This window comes from Mastigoproctus giganteus, chromosome 4, assembly GCF_048544385.1.
Source record: "Mastigoproctus giganteus isolate SK-2022 chromosome 4, ASM4854438v1, whole genome shotgun sequence".
In the NCBI taxonomy this organism is placed as follows: Eukaryota; Metazoa; Arthropoda; class Arachnida; order Uropygi; family Thelyphonidae; genus Mastigoproctus; species Mastigoproctus giganteus.
This window is the reverse complement of record NC_143578.1, coordinates 165,650,300-165,672,491: the sequence shown is the minus strand read 5'-3', so window position 1 is coordinate 165,672,491 and position 22,192 is coordinate 165,650,300. Positions and strand designations below refer to the sequence as shown.

Here is a 22,192-nt window from a genome sequence, read left to right as displayed (position 1 = left end):
TCATGTGTATAAAAATCCTTTACTCAAAGCAACAGCCACACTCTTTTTGTGTGGCTGTTAGTTGCAAAAGGTGTTAAATGTATGTCCTTTCCCATTGCAGCTCTAGCACAAAATGACAGCAAAGGCACTTGGGCTTTCTTTTTATATATTATTATTATTTTATTTATTGTGTTGCAGCCTCAACCAAACTATGGCAACACAGCAGTGTAAATTGTGAAGATACCATGATAAAGGCCAATCATTGTAGTAGCATAGGTGTACCATTGTGTAGTGTTTGTTGTGTTGTAAGTGTTGAGTGACTGGCCACTTGGCCCAGCCTACAGCAGTAACTGCCATTAGCTGGTTACCATCCCTAGCATTGGAGCTGAGCCAGGGATCTATTATTTACATTCCTAGTTGAATATAAATATTAGTTGAAATACCCTCAAACTTGGAGGGTTATCCATTCCAAATTCATGGTTAAAATAAGAGACCAGTCATGAGTTAAGTAGTCATTCCAGGTAAAAAATCCTGGACTTTTTATATAGAAATTAGCTGCAAAACAGAAGATTGAGCACAATGCAGAGGAACAGTTATTTCCTGTGTAGAAAAGTCTTTTACTCAAAGCAGCAGCCACACTCTTTTTGTGTGGCTGTTGCTTGCAGGTGTTGAATGCATGTTCTTTCCCACTGCAGCCATAGCACAAAATGATAGCAAAAGACACCTTTGCTTTTTATATCTACAAGTCATATTACATAGTAACTGGTGATATCACAGAAGTATGCATTATATGCATACTTCTGTGAGAAAGGTGCAGAGTATAGCAGACCTCAATTTTATTTAGAAGTTATACAGTTTCACTGAACACCATTACTACTATTTTAAAAAGTAAAATACTTAAAAAAAAAAACCTATACATCACCTAATATTATACATACAAAACTGACTGAAATACAGTAATACCCCGACTTACGCGAACTCGGAGTTACGCGGTTCTTGATTTTTTCGTTTGGCAACGCTGCCGCCCACTATCTTCAAGGTCGTTTTTCATATGTTATCGATATACGGTGCAACGGAGGAGAATGAGAGCGAAAGATGAACAAAATTCAACTTTGCTGCTTTTATGTTTTTTTTTTTTCAGTGAAGGGGAAACACATTTCACCATAATAACGTAAAAACCAACACAATTCCAGCTATCGGTATAATCACAAATGCAATTAGATCGAGTTTACTACCAGTTTATAACAGATTTCACTAGCAGAAACGCAACTGGATTTTTATTGTTTTATGGTAGTAACCCCTAGAAATGTGAGGTGTTAATAGTGTATCTCTGCCTTTATGGTGTTGTTTATTCAGTTGCTACATGCGCGCAGCTTTGTTTATGCGTATCAAGCGTGCCTCCTCGTTTTGTAATTGTGCTTTATTCCCTAAAAATGAGTAAAATACTTAATTAAAAGGTGTGAAAAGGAAGCGTCCTGGTGAAGACTGCAGATTCAGAGAGAAAAAGAAAAGCAATTATCGATAAACAGAGGCGGACTGGGTCAAAAATTCTTACCCGGGAAAATTTATAGTGGCCTCATACTACGGTTTATGGCCAAAATCACACTGGCCCACCGGGGTTTCCCCGGTAAGGCTTATGGCCAGTCCACCTCTGTCGATAGAGAAAAAATATGAAATTGTGAAACGCTTTGAGGGAAATGAAAGACCATGTGATATTGCACGTGCTACAGGCCTAAATGAAGCAACGGCGAAAAGCACATGACAATTGCAAACTTGACAGGTTGAAAATTGAAAAGGGCTCAATTGTAAAGGGCTTAAAAATTTTAGAAAACATAGACTCCAACGAAGAACGCGTTATAGCTACAAAGCAAGGAATAAAAAAATTATTAGCTTGCTACGAAGAAATTCTGCGTGAAAAAAAGAACGCGCTGTGTCGTCAGACGAATTTGTTAGATTTTATGAAGCCATCGACATCGAAATAACTTTTTTACGTAAGTCATTTGTTTTTTTTAATACATATTTTGTATTAATATGTATAAAGAACTGCAATTTTATTAAATATTTTTCTTCTAAACTAGTGTTTTTGTTAGTCCTTGGTCCCAATTAAGCAAAATTTATATGTATTTATATGCAAAGTTGTACCCCGACTTACGCGAATTCGACTTACGCGATTTTCGTCGGACCCACCTATCGCGTAACTTCGGGGTATTACTGTATATATAAATTATTTGTACATATGTAGTTGGTTCCATTTCTCTATTTGAATGAGTCCCTTCCAAGAATACAATACTTGTTAAGAAGACATCTTTGTGTAAAAGCAGCATTGCAGGTATATAGTTTTCTTTGTTATTAGTCACTTACTGTGTGTTAAAGCTACTTGAAATACAATGTATGTAAGTTTAAGAAAATTAACATGTCGTGATATAGCATATTCATGTTTGGGATATAATAGACTTGTCAGTGTCTTTTCACTATGTCTTACAATGAAATTTTATACTGCTGTTTCATTAAAAGAATATTCTATTTCAGAGCAAGATATGAATGCATTTACTTTCCTGTTCTTTCCATATTCAAATGAATTGCAGTAGATGCAATGACTGAAGTGGCTAATGCATCGTTCATCATATATTCTTCAGGATTAAAAGCATTTTTCTTCCTTAAATCCACTTGTTCATAAATTGATGAAGCATTTTGTTGCATCAGAAAGCTTAAACAGTGACATATGTAATTACAGAAATGAAGAATATTTTAAAGTCTGTTTCTAAGATGTGAGTGAGTGAGTACAGACTTGCATATGAATGAGTAATTAGCTATTTTCTAACGCTCTTTCGCTGATATTTTTCATTCCTGATGCAGATAGTGCTTTGACAATTAAAGCATAGCTTTAAAGGGAGTTAATGTTTTACATTAAGTAATTTGATGTTTGGTGTCCTGAGTTGTCATAACAAACTAGTAAGTAATAACAGCAAAAAATTAATTTAGTGAGCTGTATTTTGTACGTGATGGTAATTTTCTAAAAATAAATGTGTGCATACATATACACAACACATACAAGTATATATAAATGTTTGTCTGTGTGTGTATGTATGTAAAATCATTATTGTACATCTTTATTTATTTTCATGTCAAACAGATAAGAAACAGAACACAGATTTGCCTGACTAGAATTCTCAGAGAATATGGAAAAACACTTAGCATTGCTAAAACATTTTGTAACATACAGAGTGAACCCTGCCATATCTGATGCCATTTGTCACACTGAAATAATAGTCCTAACCTGTTAAGATTCTGGGTACTTTCATTTTAAACTATATTTACCTGCTTTTGTAATATAGAAAATGTGATCAAGAGTTGTAATGATATTATATTATTCCAGGCTATTCTATTTTTTTTTCAGTGATGCCATATTTGGCAGGAATTTATAATAAGAAGCTATCAGACATTGTATATTATATCATGTGAAACTTAATTTTATTCTCATGTTTTTGTGGAAAAGAAAACACTCGAAGACCCTGTTTTTACATTGGCTTGTTTTATCTATTGTACTTTCTGAATTTTTTAAAAATAACTATAATTATGAATATACTTTATTTCTATATTTACTGCAATACTGTAAAAATAAAACATTCCTGAACTTGGGGAGGGGGGGAACATATTCATACACTGAGTTTTCTTTGCATTAGCAATACACCCTTGTGTAGGAATGGACTGGTGTGGCTGGTGAAAGCTCAAAGTTAGGAATGACTGATATAAGATTGTAATTTGCACATGTGGTAATCAGTTTTTGGGTCTGCAAGGAAGTTTTGGTTGGCATTGTGATCTTTCTGACTTTTAACATGGAATGACTTAGTGTCACAAACTATTTAACCAAGTGGGGGGGGAGGAAACCTGAATCTCTTTGAAGGTTTGGAAATGCTGTTGTCAGCAAAGTCTAGATGAAAGGGATATTGTTATAAACAAAACTTTTAAGTCAGCATTTTTGAGTCTACAACAGTGTCTTTCATATCATAATCAGTTGATGTCTAATAGAAAATACAAACAGAAATATCCTAGGTAAGTTAATGTTTTAAAGGGCACTGTACTAGTAAACAGTTCTATAGCTGTATTTTAATATAAAATACTTATTTTGTCAGTGAAATTTAATTTCTAGTGTGGGTTGGACTTTAAAAACCCTCCTGCTTTTTCCAAAAAATCCCTGTTTTTTGTGATGAACTCCTGCTTACAGTGTCCCACTGCTAGCGTTTTGAAAATCAGAAGTTGGCAGCTATGCCATCATCTGACAACCCATGAAATTAAGAATAATAAAGAATTACAGACTTTATCTAATTGTGGAATATGTCAGTTCAAACGAGGAATGATCCTATAGGATGACAATATGTAAGGTCATTCTTAGTAAAAGAATGATTCTACAGTGTAAAAAATTAATGCAACTGAGAAACCATTAGAATGCTTTAATAGTCAGAAATTTATAGACTTTTTTGAAAAAGTTTTAAAATTAGATGCACTTCATTCATCTATAAAAGGGTATTGAGAAACCTGTTTGCAACAAATGCTGAAACTGTTTAAGAAAACATGTTCTAGTTAACCCCCCCTTATTGTATTAAGCACACCTAATTTTAAAACTTTCTTCAAAAAACAGTGTGTATCTCTGCCCTCTGCTAAATGCTTACATTCTACTGAAACTTCTAAAGCAAAGTGTCTCAATTTCATTTATTTTTCTCACTTAGTATACTCTTGTATAAGTATAAAGCTTGCATTTCTCTGTAATCTTTTAATTTCATACATTGGCAGATGATAACTGTTTCCAAAAACTGCTGGTTTTAGTTGCCAATACCTTTTGTGCCTTTCAACTATTTATTATAGGAATTCAAAATGATTTTCACATTTATTTGGTGAATTTTCTTTAAAATTAACTTATTTTTTTCACTTCTTCACATTCTTTTATAAATATCTTTTTTAATATGACATTAAAAGTGTAAAAAAGTGATCTTATTTTTTTCATTAGCTAAATCAATGTATAAATCCCATTGGGTTCTCATGCTACTTTCATTTTGATTTTGCCCCTTTTGTTCTTTAAGTAATTTTTTTTGGATATTTTAAATTTCAGATATTTCTATTATCCCTGTCTTAATTGGCTTATTTACACTTTTCAAGGTGCAAGCTATGAAATAGGCACTCAGTCACCACATGAAGCAACTTGGACTCAATCATAAATATTTTTTAGTGGGTCAGTTCCTTCTGGTGGTTTAGTTGATTTCTTGTTAGCAAGTCTAAAGTTGTTAATCTGTGTGTGTGTTTGTTTCCCTCCTTTTCTGTTAACTTACTGATGAAAGAATTATTCTTGTGAAACATCTACTGTTGTTAATGATATATTGCAATTGATTACATGGCTTGCAAAAATATCTGATTATAGTGTGTCATTGGTTGAAATAAATTCATTACTCATCACCAAGTTTAGAGTGCTGTAATTTCTCACAGATTTTTTCTTTTCTGACATTTAGAACAGTAAAAAAGAACAGAACAGTTCCACTATTCTACATAAAATTATATCATAAATATGGATATTTTGTCAATGATAACAATGAAACACAATCTAACAAAATAGTTCAAAAATGTGCTTTGTATATCCTTGTAACTGAAAATCAGTTCTATTATTACGCTAAATTATTTTTTAAAACTACGTCTCAATAATGAAAGCAAGCCTAAAACAAGAAAACTTAAATATAAAACTGCTAGAAAGGAAATGTTCCAATATAAATTTTCCTGTAAAATAAAAGGAGAAAAAGAAATATTTAGAATTTATACTATGAACATGGTTAAAAATAAATATCTTAAATAAGGAACTATTTTTCCTTTAAAAAAAAAAAAAAAAAAGATTGAAATTTACATACCTAGAAAGGGTGGATAGATATCTTTAAAACTTTGCCCAAACATTCATATATAAATACAATTATACCTAAAAGCTCTCAAGTTATACAACCAGTAATTTTGTTTGTGTGGCTGGTGTTAGTGCTAATTATAATGTGAGTGATATATGGAAGAAGAGGTGGTATGCAACTGAGAGAGAGGGACACTTTTGCACATGTTCAGAGATATTATATATGTGAAAAAAGTTAAGTGGGAATGAATCACTGGTTGTTCAAGGTTTCATTGTCGGTACAGTAAATTGCGGCTCGTGGAGGCTGTTCTATAACTTTCAGCATGGTCTACAGGTCATTCTGGAAAAATGTGCAATATAGGTCAGTATGTTGTGTTTGCAATTCTGCTCAGACACAAGGAATTATACAATGAGAGCCTTGTGGTGATAATTTTTTTCAGTATAGTCTGGCTTAGTTGGTAGAAGGAATTTGTTTTTAGTAAAGATTGAATTCATTTGAACAGCGATAATACATGGAAACATTTAGGACCTTTATTAATGTCACAGAGGAATCCTTGTGGATTCAGGAATATTGCTAAGTGGCATGAACAAAGGTTACACTTGCACACTCCTTGAAAGTACGTGTATGCAACTCCAAAAACTCAGGAATGGCCTAAAGTGGGTGAGGGGGGGGGTATTAAAAGTCATTTAGGATGAAAATGACTCATGATTATTATAAAACAAAGTTTTCCTTGCAGGTAAGTAAGCAAGAGTGGAGGCATTGTGTCATATAGATGATTTAATAGACCTCTGCATGTGGGTAGAAAAACATCATTATTCCTATACGATGATGAGACCACACTTGGAATATTGTATTCAGATCTGGAGACTGCTTTTAAAAAAAGATAAGAAGGTTCAAAGAAGGGTGCCCAAATTGGTAATGAGTGCTAAACATTTTCCCCATAAGGAATGGCTTAGAAGGTGTGGTTTGCAAAGCTTGGCTACTCAAATTTCAGGGAAGCAGATCTGATTTAAGTCTACAAGGCCCTGAAGAGGATCAGTAAAATAAATGAGTGAGGTGCTTTCTTGTTGGTAGGTGGCACAAAAATCAGGGGATAAAAATCCAGAAACTTAGGGAATATCAGAAGAGTGGATCTTGTGATACTCTGGCTAACACATTGTGGGTAACTGGAATAAATTACCTTACATGTTGGTTGAGACAGTTTGGAAATATTAAGAATGCTTAATAGGCATTGAAGATTCCCTCTCTTGGGTGATGCAGAATAAGTTGATTCCTTGTATCTTTTGATCAATACTGAACTGTGTAAAGGTGTTCAGTAACAGGTGTTTTACGGTTGTTGAGCAGCAATTAAACGCATCGTTTCCATAGCTCAGGTTCTCCATTTAACAGATGAACATCAGCATTGACTGTCCTACAGAGCCCAGATTCATGATCACCTATTCAATTTCAAACATCACAATAGCAGGCCCTCTATGACCTGCATTAGTGAGAACCATTAATAAATGACCAAATGAAGCTGAGTTTCCTTCTCACCAGCACTGCTCTGGATGTTCTCATGATGTACCAACTTAGTTAAGAGTACGTAGCAGAATGGGGTCAGGAAGGAGCCAATTTGCTTGATAAGTTGTATTGCATCATCACTGGGAAAAGTAAATTTTGTTTGGGTGCTAGTCTGGATGTACAATGGACAGATGCATTAAGAATGCCATGCTGTGCCAGTGGCAATGGTATGGGGAACAGTTATACACCTCTGATAATCAGTAAAGGCACTTGGATGACCTAGCATTACATCAATACCATTCTAGACACTGTATTCTAGCAAAGCAATGCTAACTCACAGCCCATGCAACCAGCACAGCAGTTATGATCATTGTTCTTCCACACTGGGAAGGGGGATCGAAGGGTGACACGAATAATTACAGACCAGTTAGTTTAACTTCTGTTTTGGGTAAAATAATGGAGTTGCTGGTTAAAGATGCATTGCAGGATTATCTGGACAAGACTGCAGCAATAATTCAGATACAGCATGGGTTTGTTAAGGGAAAGTCTTGTCTGACAAATTTGATTGGATACTATGATGTGGTTACAAAGGAACTGGATGCAAAAAATAATTTTGATATCATATACTTGGATTTCAGGAAAGCTTTTGACACTGTTGTACATGGAAGACTACTGTACAAATTGGAGCAGAATAGTATTAAGGGTAAGTTGCTACAGTGGATAAAAGAATGGTTACGTGGGAGAAGACAGAGGGTGGTAATCAATGGGTGCTGCTCTTCTTGGACTAATGTTATTAGTGGAGTCCCACAGGGTTCGGTGTTGGGTCCACTGTTGTTTTGTATATTTATCAATAATATTGATGAAGATATATCAGGCTTAATGTCGCAGTTTGCAGATGATACAAAGGTTGGCAGGGTTGTTAATGGCAGTGTGCTACTGCAACAGGATCTAGAAAATTTGGGAAGATGGGCTGAGAAGTGGCAACTGAAGTTTAACACTGACAAATGCAAAGTACTACATATGAGTAGAAGTAACCCCAGAGGAACATACCAACTGTGTGGTACTACACTTACGGTGGTAGAAAATGAAAAAGACCTGGGAGTAATTGTGCAGTCAGATATGAAGTTTTCTGAACAATGCAGACAGGCTGCAATAGCATTGTCAATGGTATACAGGAATTTTTCTAGCAGGGAAAAGGAGGTGATTGCCCCTCTGTATAAGGCAATGATCAGGCCACGCCTTGAGTATTGCATACAGGTCTAGAGGCCTCACTTTAGGAAGGATGTAGATTTGCTTGAGCATGTACAGAGAAGGGCAACAAGATTGGTGAGGGGAATGAAGGGATCCTCTTACCAAGAGAGGCTTAAGTTCTGCAAATTGCAGTGCCTGGAGACTGGAAACTGTGAGGTGATCTGATTGAGGTGTATAAGGCCTTGAATGGGTTGAGCATGCTGAATTCTGATGGGATTCTTCCACTAGTTCAGATTACGAACCTAAGGGGGCATAAATTCAGATGTGTGGAAATTTGCCTTTAGCCAGCGGGTGGTTAATTGCTGGAACAAACTTCCATCTGTCGTGGAAGTTGATAGTTTAAATAAATTTATGGAGGAACCGGAGAAACATTTAGAGGGAATGGTTGTGTGAATTTTTTTTTTTTTTTTTGGCTGATGCTACATAAGCTCATATGCTTTATTTCTTGCATCACATGTGCCATGCTACTACTACTGTGTGGAAATGTGTGAGGAGGGGAGGGAAGAGACACTTTAATGGACTCTTTTTATCTAATGGCTGAGTTAGTCTCAAACAAGTATTGCATGGTTTTGTCTTTCCCAGAAAAACAGGTTTGCAAAACCTAGACAGAGTAAGCATAATTTACAGATAAAAGACAAAGTATGCTGGTGCATTGTCTCAGTACTAATAAAATTTCTCAACTGAGTCAATATGCCTCTCTGATACCCCCCCCCACAAGTTGCCTGATCTATTTTACCAATAATAGCATATCTGGAACATGGCAAGACAAATATTCTCACACAATATTTGCCACTTTTTTTTTTTTTTTTTTTTTTTGGCTCACTATGAGGACTTATAACTGCCAGATAACTCTTGGCAGTTTTTGAGTCTTTGCCTTAGGCAGCTGTTTAAAGCCCAAAAATTCAGGAATCGTAAAATTACTATACAATGATGACATATAATACTTTTGATACTGTGCCCGTGAGCAGGATATTAAAAGGTTAGCATATGGAGTGCATTACATTTCAGGTGGGTTAATTTTTTTTTTCTTAAATTAAATGAATTTTTTCCTTTTTCTGTGATTAACAAAGTGAAAAGTAAATACAGTTATCCCCTTATCAATTAATTACCAAGATTATAACTTCATAGAACACTTAATAAAATTCTATAGATTTATATTCTCTAAACTGAGCTGTTCAGTTTAATTACTGCATAATATTTATTGCTCTCCTCCCATATACATGTTTTGGCTTCTCTTTCTCTATATATATTCACAAAAAATACTTCATTCATAACAATATCCTCACTAAAATTCAAATAAATTTGTTATTGATATTATGTAGATTTCATTTTTATATACGGCATGTGCTCCCTGAGATTTGGTTAATCCCCACCAGGTACCATAATTTAAGTTTGACCACTTAGCCCCAACTTCCCCTTGAAAATATTCAATTGCATTGGAGCTGGAGTTCCATCCCGATACAGGGGAGCCAGATCTCTACTATCTGATACTCAATTAGTGAACACATTGCTCGGCACGTCATGCTAAAAAAAAAAAAAAAGATGAGATCATTGTGAATTCAAATGTCATATGCTGACTGGCCTCCTCACATACATGGTCATAAAATTCATTATTTTCAATACCAAGAGCCTTGAGTGCTCTTAAACCATGTGCTGTTATTATTATTGTAGGGGAAAAAAAAGTTCATCTACCTTTCAAACAGTCATCACACTGTCAGGCAAAAAAAAAAAAAAAAAAAAAAAAAAGAGAAGGTCCTGCTTCATTTATCCATATGCTTTCAACAATTCGGCTACATTTCCTCCTCTTTATAAAATCTTTTCTTAAGATTATGCCTTCTGTGTTTGATATATCAGTTCTTGGATAAGCTCTCATTCCTAATATTTGCACTGATCAATTTTGTTCAGTAGCATATTCCAATGCCTTTTTTTTGCAACTATCAAATCAATAGGGCACTTTCCCAACCAAGCTATGTGCACAAAATATTTTTGAAACCTGCAAAAAAAATTAGAAAACTTAATTAAGAATTATTGAAATTTTCTGGGGGACCACTTGATTCATGGAGATCCTGCTTAGAGCTAGTGCTATCTCCAATAAATATGGCACTCTAAATATATTTCTTGGCTAAATGTCAAAGAGTATGAAAAGGCTGTTTGAGCATGGGTAATGCATCTCCATCATTTCTACTATCCAGGTAGTATGCTTGCATTGTTTTATTGCGCCTCCGTAGCCAGGTGGGAAGGAGCAGCAGTGCATAGCACACGCTTCTTGATTAGACCGGGGTTTGAGCCCGTCACCACCAAATACGGTGAATGCGGAAAGGTCAGGGAATGACCACCGCATATCCTGGAGCAATATGGCCTTAGTTGCTAATGCTCCAAAAAACAAAACAAAACATTGTTTTATTATATCTCAGCTTTGAAATGGTGCCATCTGGGTGGTGGTGGTGCAAATCTGAGAATAAGTAACAGTAGTCTTTTCTGCCTGGGTAGTAGAAATGATAGAGATGCATTAACCATGCTCAAAGAGTCTTTTCAAATATGGCACTGGTAATAGCCATCAGCCATTACTCTTACAAGATTAATTTAATTTGTTTCATTTACTTCTATTTCCATTCTTTGTTGGAGCAATTTTTATTCATATGCATTTCCTGAAAATGGCATTTATACAAGGTTCTTTTCACTTTGCAGATATCATCTTGTTAATGGTATTAGAGTACTTATTACAATGATTATTTGTAATTACCACAAATAGAAAGAATATAACTTGTAACATACTTACAGTATTGAAATTGTAGAATGACAATACGTCTAGACCATTTGTTATGCATGAAGTGGTATTTTCACATGCTAGAAAATCAAATTAAAAGTTAAGAAAAATAATATTAAAGAAACAGACATCTTTCAAACAATACAATCAAACTTTCATATTTTGCATAGTTTGGGAATACAGAGTATCCAGAATTCTGTACTGACGGAAAAATACAAGGAAGCATGCTTAACACAGCCATATATGCATGTGTACACACATACAAATCATTTGGCAGTGGGAAGCGGTGAGGTTATTATCCTATTGTATAAGGTAATGGTTAGGCCATATCTTGAGTACTGCATCCAGGTCTGAAATTCTCATTTTAAGAAAGATGTGGACCTCTTTGAATGGGTACAGAGAAGAGCAACCAGGTTAGTCAAGAACAAAAGGGTCTTAAAAACTCTTACCACAAAAGAATTTAGTTCTGCAAATTGCAGCACATGGAAAATAGGCATTTTCATGGAGGGCTTTAAATGGATTGAGTAAATTTAATTATGATGGTATTCTAGCTATTTCCCAGACAATGCACACAAGGGGTCTTAATCTCAAATTAAAAGAGGATGGTTATGGAATAGATGGCCAAAAATTTGCTTTCAGCCAGAGAGTAATTAATTGTTGGAATGAACTACCATCTGATGTTGTGGAGGTGATGTAATATGATGCTGATGGGATTCTTCCTCTTGCTCAGATTATGAACCTGAAGGGGCATAAATTCAAATTGAGAAAAGACAGTTGTAGAATAAATGTGTGGAAATTTGTCTTTAGCCAGCTGGTAGTTGATTGCTGGAGCAAACTTTCATCTGACGTGGTGGAAGTCGATAGCTTAAATAAATTCAAGGAAGAACTAGATAAACGTTTAGAGCAAATGGATGTGTGAAATGGAATTTTTTTTTTTTTTTTTTTTTTGTCTTGGGATGCTGCAATTTTCAGAACTGAAGCCTTTCTAGATAAGAGCATGACTTGTAGTAGTAGTGGCATGTGATGCAAGAAAGCAAGTGTATGAGCTTATGCAGCATCAGTCAAAAAAAAAAAAAAAAATCACACCATTCCCTCCAAATGCTTGTCCAGATCCTCCTTAAATTTATTTAACCTATCAACTTCCACAACAACAGATGGAAGTTTGTTCCAGCAATTAACCACCAGCTGGATAAAGGCAAATTTCCGCACATCTATTCTATATCTGTCTTTTCTTAATTTGAATTTATGCCCCCTTAGGTTCGTAATCAGAACAAGTGGAAGGATCCCATCAGAATTCAGCATGCTCAACCCATTCAAGGCCTTATACACCTCAATCAGATCACTGCGCAGGTGCCTAGTCTCCAGCCACTGCAATTTGCAGAACTTGAGCGTCTCTTGGTAAGAGGATCCCTTCATTCCCCTCACCAATCATGTTGCCCTTCTCTGTCCCCGCTGAAGCAAATCTATTACTTCCTAAAATGAGGCCTCCAGACCTGTACGTAGTACTCAAGGCCTTATACATTGCCTTATACAGAGGGACAATCACCTCCTTCTCCCTGCTACCAAAATTCCTATATATCATGGACAAAACTCCAGGACCTGCCCTGGCAGCCTGTCTGCATTGCTCAGAAAACTTCATATCTGACTGCACAATTACTCCCAGGTCTTTTTCATTTTCTACCACCTTAAGTGTAGTACCACACACTTGGTACATTTCTCTGGGGTTACTTCTATCCATATGCAGTACTTTGCATTTGTCAGGGTTAAACTTCAGTTGCCACTTCTTAGCCTATCTGCCCAAATTATCTAGATCCTGTTGCAGTAGCACACTGCCATTACTGTCATTAACAACCCTGCCAACCTTTATATCATCTACAAACTTCGTCACTAAGCCTGATATACCTTCATCAATATCATTGAGAAATAAACAAAACAACAGAGTTACCAACACCGAACCCTGTGGAACTCCACTAATAACAGTCCACGAAGAGCAGCACCCATTAATTACCACCCTCTGTCTTCTCCCACTTAACCATTCATTTATCCATTGTAGCAACTTACCCTTAATACCATTCTGCTCCAATTTGTACAACAGTCTTCCATGCGCAACAGTGTCAAAAGCTTTCCTGAAATCCAAATATGTGATATCAAAATTATTTTTTGCATCCAGTTCCTTTGTAACCACATCATAATATCCTAATTAATTACCCGTGTCACCCTTCAATCCCCCTTTGTGAACTGGGGATACATTTGCACATCTCCAGTCCGTGGGGGACCTCCTCTGAGTCCAAGGATGCTCTCATAATTATGACTAAGGGTTTGCTTAGTTGCTTTGCTGCCTCCTTTAATATAACTGGATAGATCCCAGGTGCCTTTCTTATGTTTAACTTCAACAATTTCTCCTCCACTTTGTTCTGTTATTACAAAATCATTAAGCACCCTTCTACAATTTTATAACCATCTGCCATTTTCAAACCTTAATAACTCCTCATGTGTGAATGTAGATGCAAAATACTCATTCAGTTTGTTTGCTATCTGAGCAGGATCATCAACAGTCGAACCATCAATATCAAGTGGACCAATCAGATTCATCCCCTTCCTTTTAGAGTTTATATAAATAAAGAAATCCTTGCTGTTTTTCTTAGCATCTTTTGCCAAAGATTTCTCGTAATCTGCCTTCGCCTGCCTATCCTCCTTTGTGACTTGATTACAGACTAGCTTATATCTGCCATAGGCTTCTGAGTCGCTTGATAATTTATATGCATCCCATGCATTTTTCTTCTCTGTTACGAGTCTCATTAGTTCATTTGATAACCATTTAGGCCTAAACCTTGAACAATATTTCTTAATAGGTATGAAACTTTTTGTAGCTTCCACGATTAATTCCTTGAATGCTTCCCACTTAGAATTTACTATTGGTAACATTATCATTTGGTCTCAGTGTACAGAATTTAAAAACTGTCTGAGAAACACTGTACTCAACTTTACGGAAGCAAAAACCCTTTCCTTTACCCCTAATGGCAATTATATTTTGAAGTAAATCCTACATCAGTACACCGTGATCACTGCCACCTAGTGGTTCCTTTACTGCAAATTCTTTATACATGAATGATCACTGCTGATAACCAGATCAAGAGTATTACCCTCTCTGGTTGCCTCTCGAACATGCTGCTGCAGAAAACAATAATCCAATAAATCCACAAAAGTCTTACTAGTGTGTGAGTGACCAACCCACAAGTTCCAGTCAATATCTGGGAAGTTAAAATCCCCCATTATAAGACATTCTGATTTACTAGCCCACTCTATTTCTCTGTACAATTTTTCATCGTACTCATTCGAGTCATTAGGCCTGTAACACACTCCTACTCTTATTTTTGCTTTCGCAGTGCTTATGTAACATGAAACTAACTCAACAGTGCACTGTTCATCTATATCAACTGGATGCACTTCTTTTGATTTTATGTTTTTCTTAATTAACAGAATAACACCTCCTCCCTTCCTATCCTTTCTGTACACACTGAACTCTCCAAATTCCAGTTCTGCATTCCTTATATCTGTGTGATACCACGTCTCTGCTATCCCAACAATATCCATCTTTGATGTCTTGACCAACACTTCAAATTCATCAAATTTATTTACTATACTTCTAGCATTGGTATACATGCAAGTATACATGTACCTATCCTTATTATTAGTTACCCTAACACATCCCATATACCCACCTGTTTCACGATGACTGCCATAAGTCCCTGAAACCTCCAGCACCCCTTGCTCCAGGTCGCTACTTATTCTAATAGAAGTTGTGCAAGAATCACCTTCACCTCTGCCTACTTTTAACCTTTTAATCTGTGAATTCCCCCAAGCTAGCAGTTTTCCGACCCACCTAACACTGCCTTGATAGCATCAGCAAATATTCTTGCACCCTTTCTATTTAAGTGTATTTTGTTCCCTTCACCCGTCTGGTTGTCCTTCTGGTTCCAGGAGATCTACGTCGTTCCTAAAGTGAGGCCTCCAGATGTATATACAGTACAGTACTCAAGATGTGGCCTCACCATTGCCTTATTATACAAAGGGATAATTACTCTCTGCTAGCAAAGTTTATGTTTATCACTGAAAAACCTCATAAGCTATCCTGGCAGCATGTCTGCACTGCTGAGAAAATATGTCTCACTGCACAATGAAAGCGACTCCAGGTCGCTTTCATTCTCCACTACCCTGAGTGTAGTACCACACAGTTTATAAGTTACTCTGGGGTTACTGCTATTCATATTCAGTACTCTGCATTTGTCAATGTTAAACTTCAACTGCCAATTCTCGGCCCATCAACCTAATTTTCCTAGATCTTGCTTCAGTAGCTCACCCTGTTGACTGTCATTAACCACCCTGCCAACCTTTGTATCATCTGCAAACTTAGACATTAAGCCTGATGTACCTTCATCAATATCATTGATGAATATTGAAAACAACAATGGGCCCAGCACTGAAACCTGGGAAAGTCCATTAATAACATCAGTCCACGAAAAGAAGTGCCTACTGATAACCACTCTGTCTTCTTCCATTTAACCATCCCTTTATCTATAGGTAACTTGCCCTTAATGGCACATTGCTCCAGTTTGTACAGAAATCTTACATGCAACAGTATCAAAAGCCTTTCTGAAATCCAAGTATATGATGTCAAAATAATTTTTTGCGTCCAATACCTTGGTCACTGCATCATATTAGACTGGTTGGACCAAACTGCCACTTAAAAAATCCACACTGTGATTGCCGTATAATTGCATGCCTGTCCAGATGGTCCTGCATCACTTCCATAGGAACCTCCTATGGATGCTCTCATAATTATGGCTAAGGGTTGCTGCCTTCTTTAACATAATTTGATAGACTCCATCCAACCCAAGTGCCTTTTTTATGTCCATCTTCAACAATTTCTCCTCCACTTTCCTTTCAGTTATCAAAGTATTTAGCTCCTCTGGCATCCCCTTCCCTAAAGAATTCCTCATGCGTGAATGTCGATGCAAAATGCCTAATCAATTTGTCTGAAAATTGAGCAGGGCCACCAACAGTTAACCCATAGTCATAAAGTGACCCAATGTGATTCAAGCCCTTCCTTCTATGTATAAATATAGTGCAAGTCCATCAGATATAAGCATAGAAGTCTGCCTTTTTTCCTTGCATTTTTTGTCAGAGACTTCCCATAATCTGCCTTAGCTTGCCTAACCTCCTTATAACTATATTATGGTATTAAAACAGTACTGCATTGAGTTAAATTCATTCAGACTTGTGTAAATTATCACAATTTGTTTTCTTGCAATTTTAAGTAAGTTTTTGTGAGAGAGAGAGAGAGAGAGAGAGAGAGAGAGAGATTTCACAAACTAATGCAGTAGAGAAAAATGAATTGTAACTTTTAACCTTATCCACAATTCTTATATCACACTTGGCTTGATGGGAAAGAATTACAAAACTAGTGCATTAGTGAACTGCTCAAAACTAATAGTTTGAACAGTTCACTAGATAACTAAGAACACAAAGAGAGTGAAACTGTGCACACAACTTGATGTAACCAATAAGTAGTGTTTTGTTATTGCCAATTTTACTCCAGGAATGAAAAAAAAAAAAAAAATGGAACCAAACAAGATTAAAGATATGTATGTTGTCATCACTAGACTAAAACTGCCCATAATGAAACACTTTGATTATTAGTGCCATCAAGCTGTATGCAGAGTTTTCTCTCCCTTTGTGTTAATTTTTATTCTTTGGAAAACTGTTAATTTTGAGGTTCACTAAACACTAATTTCATATTGCTTTCTCATCAAGCCAAGTGTGATTTAAGAATTGTTAATGAAGTTAAATGTCTGTGTATTGTCTAAAACCTCGATACTGGTCAAAAGAGTGCTGGGTTTTCTTTTTTATGCTGCATAAGTTTGGAAATGTGGGCTTTTTGTTGTGAGTAATAAAAATATACTATAAATTGTGAAAACAAATTTATGGATCAAAAAACAATTTTAGGATTGTTGTAAAATCTAAGTTAGCTCTGTATTTATGTTACATCTAAGAAACAACAAAAAAGAATCATGACATGTATACAGAACTTAAAAGAGCTCACAGATATCTTCCACAGATTCCCACTGCACTATCATTATGGCTTCATTGGCATAACGGAACCATGAGATGTGTTGAATCCAAGATAGGTATTTTGGCAGTGTTCTGAAAATTTATAAATAACAGTTAATTTTTAATTTATTGGCTAATTGATCAATTTTTCTAATATAAATAATTACATACAGTATTAAAAAAAAGGAATGAATTCTTTCAGTATAGCTGAAAGAATTTTTTTTTTAAATCCTATTTGAAAAGAAATACATATGCAGTAAAACTTCATAAATATGGTATGGAATCCTTAAAAATCTGGCATTTCTTTAAAATTTTACATTATAAAAAAAAAAAAAGAGAGAAAAAGATCTATAATTCAGAAATGAATCTACAAATCCCAGTTTTGATTGAGTATTGTTGGTGTAGTCATTGTAAATTATAACATAAGAAGATTTTCCACAGCAGCACATTTCTTGGTATTAATCAAACTCATGCTGTGATGTGAATAAGTGGATCGTTGATTGCTAGTGTGCACTCACACACTAACAAGGCTTTTGTGGATTTATTGGATGATTGTTTTCTACAGCAACATGTTTGAGAGGCATCCAGAGGGAGTAATACTCTTGATCTCATTATAAACAGTGATTGTTCACACATTAAGAATCTGCAGATAAAGGAACCACCAGGTGGCAGTGATCAAAGTGTGCTGTCATGAGATTTACTCAAAGAAATAACTACCATCAGAGGTAAAGGTAAGGTTTTTGCTTTTGTAATGGTGATTACAGTGGTCTCAGACAGTTTTTAAATTCTATATAATGGGACCAACTGATGACGTTATCAATGGCAAATTCTAAATGCATTCAAGGATGTAATCTTGGAAGCCGACTAAGAAATACAGAAATACTGTTTAAGGTTTATGTCTAAATGGATGGCAGATGAGCTAATGAGACTTGTGGCAGAGAAGAAAAATCCATGAGATACGTATAAATTATGAGTTGACAGAGAAGACTGTGGTAGATATAAGCTAGTCTGTAATCAAGCCACAAAGGAGGTTAGACAAGTGAAGGCAGATTATGAGAAATCTTTGGCAAAGGATGCAAAGAGGAACAGCAAAGACTTCTTTACTTGTGTAAACTCTAGAAAGAAGGAGATTAATCAGATTGGTCCACTTGATATTGACAGTTTGATTGGTGATGATCCCGCTGAAGTAGCTGACAAACTGAATGAGTATTTTGCATCTGCATTCAGACATGAATTCTGTAGGAAAGGAGACTAGAAGTTTATCAAACTCTAGCTGTTGTTGTTGTTACTTGGTTTTTAGGAGCATTAGCAACTAAGGCCATATTGCTCCGGGAATATGCAGTGGTCATTCCCTGACCTTTCCGCATCCTCCATATTTGGTGGTGACGGACTCAAACTCTAGCAGGCAGCTAAATGATTTGGTAATAACTGAGAGCAAACTGGAGGAGAAATTGTTGAAGATGAACATGAGAACGGCGCCTAGGATGAATGGATGGGATCTATCCAGTTATATTAAAGGAGGCAGCAAAGGAAGTAAGCAAACCATTAGCCATAATTATAAGAGCTTCTTTGGACTCAGGGGAGGTCCCCATGGACTGGAGATGTGCAAATGTGTCACCAATTCACAAAGGGTAACATGATTATTACAAACCTGTTAATTCTGGGGTAAATAATGGAGGCACTGGTTAAAGAAGCTTTGCAGGATCATCTAGACAAGACTGCAGTTATAGTTCAGACACTGCATGGGTTTGTTAAGGGGAAGTCTTGTCTGACCAATTTGATTGGATACTATGATGTGATCACAAAGCATCTGGATGCAAAAAATAATTTTGATGTATATAGTAAACTCTCATTAAACTGGACTAATAGGGACTGAGAGGTGTCCGTTTTAATGAAAGTCAGGATTATATGATATACACTTTGTAATGTGGGTAAAGCTCATTTAAACAACATAATGTATGTGGATTACAGTAAAAACATATTTATTTTACATTAAAAATATGTATGTACATAGTCAAAATATATGTATGTATGTATGTGCATATGTACATACTGTATTTACATTAGAAATACATAATGTCCATAATCACTTAGAACAAGTGATTGGTTCATCACTTGTTTTAAGATGATGCACTGGTTCATCTTAACTTACATCACTTAACACATTCACTGGTTTGAAAAAATTACTTATCTTTTTTTGTGATTGCAGTTTATTTCCTTTACTACTAATTCATGTATGTGTCTTAAGCTTTTATAATAGGCAGATACGTTTTCATGCTGAATTACGAAGTTCAAGTGGTTTTTCACTTCGCTTACCTTAATTTTTGGCTGAGAGTTGTTGCTCACTTCATCTTCCTCGTCTGAACTTTCTGCTGGCCCCATTACACTATCTGCGATCTCCTCTTCCGTCATGATGTGGCAGCCAGGATCATCTTCTTCCATCCATGACTATCTCCTCTAAGGACACAGCATTTTCCCATCCTCGTTGTACAGTCTCATGAAAGTCTTCTGTCTCACAACCATCTGTTTCTGGATTAGCCTCTTCATCTGAGAGAAGTTTTTTCCATGAATTTGCCCACGTTTTTGAATTGATTTCTTTTGCAACATCAGCAAAGTTGTAAATCATAGATCTTATGTTGTACGACTTTAAATTTTTCAATTTCTGTTGTCCTCTTCTATCTTCTTCACCAATTAGTGGCTCCTTGACTTCTAGGACTTCACTCAAAAACTTTTCTGTAGAGTTGCTTTGCCGTGTAGATCACCCCTTGAGCTTTGAGCCCGATCGTTATTTTATTTTTACACTTTTAAATTTTTTTAGAAGTGTCTGGATTAAGCAATGTACGGATTACTGGGGTCCGGATTAATGAGGGTTTACTGTACTTGCATTTTAAGAAAGCTTTTGATGCTATTGCATATGGAAGGCTACTGCTCAAATTGGAGCAGTATGGCATTAAGGGCAAGTTTCTGCAATGGATAAAAGGATGGTTGAGTGGGAGAAGACAGAGAGTGGTAATCAATGGACTCTACTCTTCGTGAACCAATGATTTTAGTGGAGTACCCCAGGGTTCAGTGTTGGGTCCATTGTTGTTTTCTGTATTTATCAATGATATTGATGGAGTTATATCGAGGTTAATGTCCAAGTTTTCAGACGATACAAAGGTTGACAGTAATGACAGTACACTATTGCAACAGGACCTAGAAAAGTTGAGCAGATGGGCTAAGTAGTGGCAATTGAAATTTAACATTGACAAATGTTAAAGTACTGCATACGGGTAGCAGTAACTCCAGAGTAATGACCAAGTGTGTTGCACTATACTGAGTGCAGTGGAGAATGAAAAAGACCTGGGGGTAATTGTGCAGGCAGATATGAAGTTTTCTGAGTAGTGCAGACAGTCTGTAAGAGTAGCTCATGGTGTCTTGTCAATGATATAGAGGAATTTTTCTAGCAGGGATAAAGAGGTGATTATCTTCTTGTATAAAGCAATGGTCTGGCCACACCTTTGGTATTGCATACCGGTCTGGAGGCCTCATTTTAGGAAGGATGTAAAGCTTCTGGAATGAGTACAGAGAAGGGCAATGAGATTGGTGAATGGAACAAAGGGTTGCTGTTACCAAGAAAAGCTTAAGTTCTGCAAATTGAGTGTCTGGAGAGTAGGCACCTTCAAGGTGCTTATATAGCATCTGATTGAGATGTATAAGGCCTTGAATGGTTTGAGCAAGCTCAATGCTGATGGGATTTTTCCTCTTGCTCAGATTACAAACCTGAGGGGATAAATCAAATTGAGGAAAGACAGTTGTAAAATAGATGTGCAGAAATTTGCCTTTTGCCAGCAGGTAGTTGATTGTTGGCACAAACTTACATCAAGGTCGACAACTTAAATAAGTTAAAGGCAGAGCTAGACAAACATTTGGAGTGAATGGATGGGTGAAATGAGAAGGGTCTTTTTTTTTTTTTTTTTTTTGGCTGATGCTGTATAAGCTTGCTTTCTTGCATCATGTGCCTCTACTAATGCTAAATATGTAAGATATATCCTTGAGTTGTTGATCAAAATTTGGAAATGAAAAGGCCCAGAATTGAAAACATAAGCAGAAAAGTTAAACTGTAGTCTGCAATCTGAGATAAACTTCACTTTCAGGAACCAAAATTATGTTGCCAAAATTATTAATGGGAGGAATTAATAATTCTGCTTTACTTTTAAGTTTATATGAAATACAGTCTGAATGACAATAGCTGTGAGTTTTCATGAGGCTCAACTAATGAAAGCTGTATAACACCTAATCGTTTATCAGTGGGTTGTCCAATTACATTACAGAATGGGCTTGACTGACATTGGTAAATATGCTGCTTCAGGAAGCATCAATTTTCTGCCAAAACTTGGAAGTAATAATAACTTCATCATGCATGCATTTCTAAGTTGCAGGCTTGGCAGTTATAGTGTACTGCTCACCTTAAGAAACTTTTCCAAGCATATTTCCCAATGTCAATCAGACAAGTTTGACTGATATCAGGAAACATGTTGCTTTTGGAATATGGAAAAGTTTCCCTCCGTAGCCGAGTGGTCAGGAGCAGGAGTGCAGTAGCACATGCTCTTTGAGTCGACTGGGGTTCAAGCCCCTGACTGCTGAATACGGTCGATCTGCCAACCTGCACTGGACCAGCGTGGCAGATTATGGTCCATTTCCCTCAGCATGAATTGTTGAGGAG

General features: G+C 36.2%; 1 protein-coding gene across 2 annotated transcripts in view; it reads left to right on the top strand.

Annotated features, from left to right (window-relative positions):
• Positions 1-3,084, top strand: part of LOC150087170 (transmembrane ascorbate-dependent reductase CYB561) — a 209,050-nt gene extending 205,966 nt beyond the window's left edge. For both annotated transcript variants that reach the window (XM_090371865.1, XM_090371863.1), the window contains exon 6: positions 2,509-3,084. The gene's annotated coding sequence lies outside the window, so the exon portion shown is untranslated. The remainder of the gene's footprint in view (positions 1-2,508) is intronic.
• Positions 3,085-22,192: the final 19,108 nt, after the last annotated feature.